Genomic DNA, 8233 nt, shown 5'->3' with positions numbered 1-8233 from the left:
GTCTTCATCTCCCTGATGCTGAATGTTAGCGTCCCAAGAACTGTTCTTCGTTCTATCTGCACCAACTCTTCATCATCATCCAGGATCATGGTTTTTGGTTTTTAAAGATTTTATTTATTTATTCATGAGAGACACACAGAGAGAGAGAGAGAGAGGCAGAGACACAGGCAGAGGGAGAAGCAGGCTCCATGCAGGGAGCCCGACACGGAACTCGATCCCAGGACTCTAGGATCACGCCCTGGGCCGAAGGCAGACGCTCAACCACTAAGGCACGCGGGCATCCCAGGATCATGGTTTTAAATATTCCATCTGCCGTCCACTCCCAAATTTATATCTCTGACCTGGAGTTCTCTTCCAAGTCCAGACTCAGCTAGCCAACTTAACTAGAGAAAGGAGTGTTGTCTGGAGCTGTCTCCTAGAGCCCATTGTTACATTTTCAGGACTTTTCCCAGCCTCTTGTTAAACACAGCCATTACTAAAAATTAAATTATGTAAACTTAAAAATTAAATAAATTCTATTAAAAACAAAGGTACTATTCAAAACTCATCACTTTTTTAAAAAAATATTTCATTCATTTATTTGAGAGACAAAGACCAGCAGGAGCAGGGACAGAGGGAGAGGGAGAAGCAGACTCCCCACCCAGTGGGGAGCATGATGCAGAGCCCAATCCCAGGACCTTCATTGAGATCATGATCAGAGCCAAAGTCACTCAACTAACTGAGCCACCCAGGCACCCCAAAACTGATCACTTTCCTATATTTTATTATTTCCTATGCTCTTGGTGTTATTTATATCTATTCTCTCTGTATTATAGAAATACTATTTAATGTGTGCTATTCTGGCATCTCTTTCTAACTCCACATTCAGTGACGTCATGTTGGTAGCTCTGAAATCAGGCATGGTGAGAGTATTATTATTCTGCAGAAATTGGCAAATTTGACCAGTTTGATTTACTACTTTATCAGTTGCCTATATCTAAGAAAGTGACGTAAAGAATATTAACAATGCAGATTAAATTTAGATTGCAGGGACGCCTGGGTGGCTCAGCAGTTGAATGTCTGCCTTCGGCTCAGGACTTAATTTTTAAGTGATCCCAGGGTCCCCGGATCAAGTCCCACATCGGGCTTCCTGCATGGAGCCTGCTTCTCCCTCTGCCTGTGTCTCTGCCTCTCTCTGTGTCTCTCATGAATAAGTAAATAATATCTTAAAACAATAAATTTAGATTGCATTGTGTCTGTAGATTTTACACTGTAAATGACATTAAAAATTTGAGGAACTATTCTTCCAGCGTTGGAAAACTGCTATCTGAGTCAACAAAGCGGTCATTTGTGTCATTGACTGGTGAAGTTCCAACATAAGTATTTATTATTTCACTTTCATCTTACTAGTTTAAAGATTTTATTTTTTCTATTTATTTATTTGAGACAGCAAAAGAGAAAAAGAGAGAGGAAATGGGGGGAGGGACAGATGGAGAAGGAGAGAATCTTAAGAAGATTCTGCCCCAAGCCTGCAGCCTGACCCAAAGCTTGATCCCACAACCCTGAGACCATGACCAGAGCCAAATCCAAGAGTCGGACATCCAACCAACTGAGCCATCCAGGATTCCTACTTTTGCCTTACTATTAATGTAAATAAATATTAACTAATATTTACCTTGGAACTATCCTTTTTTAATTTTTATTTTTATTTTAACTCTAGTTAACATATAATGTTATACCAATTTCAGGTATATAATATAGTGATTCACCAATTCTATGTTACTCAGTGCTCATCACTGTAAGTGTACTCTTAATTCCCTTCCCCTATTTCACCCCTTTCCCCATCCACCTCCCCTCTGATGACTGTTTGTTCTTTCTTTAAAAAAAAAAAAAAAGATTTTATTTATTTATTCATGAGAGACACACAGAGAGAGAGGCAGAGACATGGGCAGAGGGAGAAGCGCTTTTCAGGTTGTCTTTTTTTCTTTGGTCGTTTGTTTGGTTTCTTAAATTGTACATATAAGAGAAATCATATGGTATTTGTCTTTCTCCAACTGACTTATTTTGTTTAGCGTAATACTCTCTGGGGATCGTTTTAATTGCATGTCGTTGCAAATGGCAAAATTTCATTCTTTTTTATGGCTGAACCTTAGAACAATACTTGTTCAGCAATTGCAACCATTAGTTGGCTACAGATACAAGTTTGGCAAAAATCGTGGCTGCCTGGCTGGCTCAGTCAGTGGAGCATGCAACTCTTGATCTTAGGATCCTGAATTCGAGCCCCATGTTGGGTAGAGAAATTACTTAAATAAATAACTTAAAATTTTCATTAAAAAAGAAGCAAACAAGTGAACAAACAAGCTTGGCAAAAATCAATTAAGGCATTCTGTGAGAATAAATTGGCCATATGGAATTTATGATAAAGAGGATCATATAAAGTGGTCCTCCCTTACCCGAGGCTTTGCCTTCTGCAGTTTCACCTACCCAGGTCAACTGCAGTCTGGAAAAAGTCCTCCTCATGCACCATCAGAAGGTCAGTAACCGCCTAATACTGCATCACAAACGCCTAGTCATTCGTCCCACTTCCTCTCATCATCTAGGCATTTTATTATCTCACATCATTACAGGAAGGGTGAACATAAAAGAGGATGTCAGCTACCTGCATTATGACCTCGGTCTGTACTTTCACATTGATCAGTTCTTCTTTCCAGCTCAAATCTTGACTCAGGCAAAAGACTCTGCGGGCAAAGCATCCCTGAGGGGAGCCCAAGCTACCCCTCAAACAATAAGGACTGCCCTTATTGACCGAGCCAGCAAGACCCTGCCAGTGATTGACTTCAAGATAATGACCAACCTGACCCTAACTGCGCACCTGCATGGACCCACCTTCCACTGTCCCACTTTTTCTTTATAGAAACCTAGAAGTATTTTCGACACTTTGGAGACCGTCTTTGAGACCCACCAGTCTGCTATCTTCCCGGTGTTGGCCTCACTGAAATAAATTCCTTTCTTGTTTTACTACCAGTCATCTCTCTGCCTTCGGATTTTGTCAGTAAAAAGTAGCCAAACTCGGTTTGTTTGGGACCCCTGGAGCCAGGTGCTCTTCCACTTCTATGCCCTGACTATAAACACAGTACAAGATATTTTGAGAGGAGGACCACATTCAGCCAACGTTTACACTATATTGTTATAATTGCTCTATTTTATTATTTGCACTTGTTGCAAATTTATATTTATAAATTAAGCTATTTATAAATTAAACTTTCTCAGGTATGTATGTATAGGAAAAAACATAGGTTTTGGGGTCTTTTTTAGGGGGGCAGAGGGAGGGGGAGAGAAGTTAACTCCTTGCCGAGCACAGAGTCCCACGAAGCTCAATCCCATGACCCTGAGATCATAGCCTGAGCTGAAATTAAGATTCAGATGTTTAGCCAGCTGAGCCACCCAGGCACACCAAAACATGGTTTTATATAGGGTTCAGGACTATCCATGGTTTCAGGCATCTATTGTGGGTCTTGGAACACATCTCCCACAGGTAGGGGAGAACTGCTAAATTTAATTATTTGTGAGTTGTGTGCTATGCACCCATTTATATCAGTAAACTTTATAATAAACTTATACGGACACACACACACACACACACACACACTTTTCCCTGGAGAACCAGTTGTCAAACACTGACAGCATACTGCCACTAATAAGCAGCTGCAAAACCGAGCTCTTGATTTTCCATCCCAAACCAGTTGCCACTGTAGGCATCTTCATTTCAATTATGGCAAAACTTCATTCTTCCAGTTGCTCTCACGACCCCAGGCCAAACCTTTAAGTCATCCGTGACTCTTCTCTTTCTCTTATCCCCTACATCCAAGCAACAGGAAATCCTTTGGCCTCTACTTCCTTTTTTTTTTTTTTAAGATTTTATTTATTTATTCATGAGAGGCAGAGAGACAGAGAGACAGAGAGAGAGAGAAAGAGAGAGGCAGAGACACCGGCAAAGGGAGAAGCAGGCTCCATGCAGGGAGCCCCACGTGGGACTCCATCCCGGGACTCCAGGATCACACCCTGAGCCAAAGGCAGACGCTCAACCACTGACTGAGCCACCCAGGCATCCCCAAGCCTACATTTTGCTTCACACTGATTACCCCAGTAGCCTGCTGACTGGTCTCCTCACTTCAACAATAGTCACAGTGATTCTGTTAAAATATGAATTAGAAATGCTATTCCCCTGCTTAAAACTCTGTTTTTTCTTTTTAATTTTTTAAAGAAGACTTTATTATTCGAGAGAGAGAGAGAACATGCCCGTACATGCGTGAGAGAGACAGCATGAGGAGCAGAGGGAGGGGACAAGCAGACTGCATGCCGAGCGCAGAGCTCCGTGCTGGGCTCGATCCCACCGGTGAGGGAGCAGAGGGCAAGCTGAGAGCCAAGCTGGAGCGGACACCCGCAATCCACCCCCACTCACAGGTGGGGTGTGTGTGACACTCCTCGGGCACTCCTGGCTGCCCTAAAGCTAAGGAAAGGAAAAACAAATGGTTAACTTGTTGAGGTCACAGTTCAGCAAGACCAGACTCTCCCTCAGTTTACAAATGTCTTAGTGATTTATAAGGAAAAAAAAAGCATTGTTACCAAGAACCTAACTTCCACAAGGAAACTCCCTTAACTCCTTCAACTATCTTAATGTTAATGCTTTACTAGAGGGGAAAACAACCTGAACTTGATAATGGCAAGGCCTTTAGTGTCTTGTAGGTCCTCTTTAGCATATAGAAGTTCTGAAAATCCTCCTTTCCCTTTACTCCCCAGCTCCCAAGTATATATATAGTCAGTGCTACCCCAGGGCAGCAGCTCTTTCTACCCACAGGTCCTGTCCCCATGCTTTAACAAAACCACCGTTTTTGCACCCAAGATGTCTTAAGAATTCTTTCTTGGCCATCGTCTCTGGACCTCACTTACACTCAAAAACTACATCACTAGATCATGACCCAACCTGAAATCAAACAGATGCTCAACTGAGCCACCCAGGCGCCCCTCCCTGCTTAAAACTTTTTTTAAAAATTTGTTTATCTGACAGAGAGACAGAGAGAGAGAGCACAAGCAAGGGCAGTGGCAGGCAGAGGGAGAGGGAGAAGCAGGCTCCCTGCGGAGCAGAGCCCAGATGGTCCCAGGACCCTGGGATCAGGACCTGAGCTGAAGGCAGGCACTTAACCAACTGAGCCCCCCAGGCGCCCTGCTTTAAACTCTTTAAGGGCCTTACATTCAGACTCCAAGCCAGTGTCTTTGCAATGGCTCCGAGGCCAAAGGGCCTGGGCCTTGCTGGATGCTGGATCCCGTTACCCCATAGTGTCCTCCCCTGCTACCCTTCCCCTCACTCCCTCCACACTAGCCTCTTTGCTATGCTCCTGCCTCAGGACCTGTGTTCTTGCTGTTCCCTCTTCCTGGAAGGCTGCTCTTCTAATTTTCCCCATTGTTTGCTCTCTTTTCTCGGATCTTTGCTCAAATGCCACTTTCTCAGTGAGGCCTCCTGCCAGATCATTGGAATTAAAGTCGCCAAATCCCTCCCACTGCCCACTCCATTCTCAATCCCTCTCCCCAGCTTATCGCCATCTAATGTACTATATGTTTCATATTATACTTTTAGTTATCATTCTTTTCCCTCTACTAGGATGTATGTTCAAGAACTATTGTCTTTTTTTTTTAAGATTTTATTTACTTATTCATGAGAATACAGAGAGAGAGAGAGAGAGAGAGAGAGAGAGAGGCAGAGACACAGGCAGAGGGAGAAGCAGGCTCCATGCAGGGAGCCCGATGTGGGACTCCATCCCTGGTCTCCAGGATCAGGCCCTGGGCTGAAGGCGGCGCTAAACCGCTGGGCCACCCGGGCTGCCCACTATTGTGATTTTTTTGTCTGTCTTATTAACTACTATATCCCTACTCTTAAAATTTGTTTTGTAGATAGTAGGTGTTCAACTATTTGATGAATGAACAAGCCATTAATGCGTATTCTAAGTACCCAGGAAAAGCTTCTTTGAGCTTATTATGGGAAGAGGAGTACAGGGTATCTAGGAGTGAGTCCCTTGCCCTTTCAGGTGCTCTGCTAAGAACTGTATGTGCACATATGTGTGCCTGTGGGTCTCCTACTTGTATAGAGAGACCACCTGGAATCAGCTACGCTCTTTCAGAAACACAAAAAAATTCATAGTGGACTGAAAAGAAAATGACAAAATATTCACTGATGTCTAAAATCAATAGCATTTCATATCAGATTCTAGCATAGACAAGTAATAAAAGTCACCAGACTAGGGGAGGAGGATAGATCCCAGAAGAGAAACATTTCACCACTATTTTTTTCCCTGCTTAGTAGAAATGCCTACCTATCTGGATTTTATTTTTTTTTAATATTTTATTTATTTATTCAGGAGAGACACAGAAAGAGAACAGAGAGACACAGGCAGAGGGAGAAGCAGGCTCCATGCGGGGAGCCCCAGATGGGACTCGATCCTGTGCCCAGAATCACGCGACCCAGGCGTCCCATCTGGGTCTTAACAGGAAATAGCTTGGCCAAGCTTGCAAAATTCCCAGTTGTATGGCGCAGAATTTGTGGACCGCCGTCATTGGGACTTGCAAGGAGAAGCTGAGTGAAAGGGACAGGCGGCACCGGCCCAAGGTTGGGGGGGTGGGGGCACCTTTTCTCTTCTCTGCCTCTTCCAAGAAGGCTGCTGCTCCTGGGCAGAGAGGCCACCCTGGCAGTGCAGAAGGAGCCCAGCTCTGACTTTAAAGGCCTGGCTTTCAGTTTCATTGACTGTGAGCTTGTGGCCACCTTCCAAAACTGCTCATCACAGCAGAGAGCAAAGCCCAAGCTCCTCGGCGTGGCCCTGACGACCCCCTCCATGTGGCCCTGACGACCCCCCAGTCTCATCTACCCTCTACCTTCTTATGCCAACGGCCAAGCAGCCCCTTGTAGACTCCGGGCCTTCACAGGCCCTGCTCTCTCAGGCTCACATTTCGCCCTCCTCTTCCCTAACCTGCAGAGTTCTCATTCCTCCTTGAAGACAAGATTGTAGTGTCACCACCTCCAGGAACTTTCCTGACTGCTAGGTTCACCACTGCTCATGGCTTAAGAACCCAGAGTTTCCTTTACCTCAGTGTCCAGAACACACGTGCTCTTCCTGTTTCTATGCACTTTCTTTGGAACAGCCAGAGAGACCTTTCCACACCATAGGATTCGCTGCCACTCCCCTGTTTTAAATAACAACAATGGGCCCTTGGGTGGCTCAGTTTTAAGAGCTGACTCTTGATTTCAGCGAAGGTCCTGATGTCAGGATCATGTGATCGAGACCTGCACTGGGCTAATAGAGACCTGCACTGGGCGTGGGGTCTTCTTAAGATTTTCCCCCTCCTCTTTCTCCTTCCTCTGCTCCTCCCCTCTTCACCTTCTAAATATAAATAAATAAACAAACAAACAAACAAACAAATAAATAAATAACCATGATCATTTCTTGGTTTACTCTTGACCGTACTCTTTACTGTGGCCTACCAGTACTGCGTGACCTCACCCTTACCCTCCTCATTCCTTCCCCTTTGCTCCCTCTGCGCCCCCAGGACCAGCCTTCTGTATTCTTCAGTGCACCATGTTTCTCTATCCCTCAGGACTTTTGCACTTGCTTCCTGGCTTCAACCTGGCTAATTTCTACTTACTCTTCAGAGTGCAGCTCAAACTTTTCTTTCTCTGGGAAGGCCTCCTTGTCTGCACCCCTCCCCGCAGCAGGCTGGTTTAGGATGGTACTTAACACAGCAGTGATTATAGACCTGTTTATGAATTAGTTAATACCTGTGTCCCCCCGGAGGGACCCTGCTGTCCTGTTCATCACTTCTTAGAGGCACCTAGAACAGAACCTGGCATAGACCGAGTACTCAATAAAGTGTTTGTCGAAGAACTATAGGAGTATGTAGCCATGATATTAACTGAAAAAGGAATTCAGCTGCCTCCATTTTGATCTCAAATTTTCCAGTCGGGCTCTTTTTTTTCCAGTTTGTCTCTAAGCTTGGATTGAAGACCTTGCAGGCAAAGCATCCCCTGATGGGAACCCAACTCACCCTCTCAGGCAATCAGGACTGCCCTGAGCCAGTAAGACCCTGACCATAACTTGACTCCAAGACAGTGATCAATCTGCCACTGCCCACCTGCACATCCCACCCACTTCTGTCCCATGTTTTCCTTATATAACCCTGGAAGCACTTGTGGCTCTGTGGAGACAGT

The 8233-nt window shown here is 44.7% G+C and overlaps 1 long non-coding RNA gene across 1 annotated transcript in view; it reads right to left on the bottom strand.

The window, feature by feature from the left end:
- Positions 1 to 4126: 4126 nt before the first annotated feature.
- The window catches only part of LOC140602511 (uncharacterized), a 56877-nt gene continuing 52770 nt past the window's right edge, over positions 4127 to 8233 (bottom strand). Inside the window, exon 3 of the long non-coding RNA XR_012005450.1 lies at positions 4127 to 4489. This is a non-coding gene — a long non-coding RNA (uncharacterized lncRNA). The remainder of the gene's footprint in view (positions 4490 to 8233) is intronic.

This window comes from Canis lupus, chromosome 13, assembly GCF_048164855.1.
Source record: "Canis lupus baileyi chromosome 13, mCanLup2.hap1, whole genome shotgun sequence".
NCBI classification, from domain to species: Eukaryota; Metazoa; Chordata; class Mammalia; order Carnivora; family Canidae; genus Canis; species Canis lupus.
This window is presented reverse-complemented; position numbering and strand designations above follow the sequence as displayed.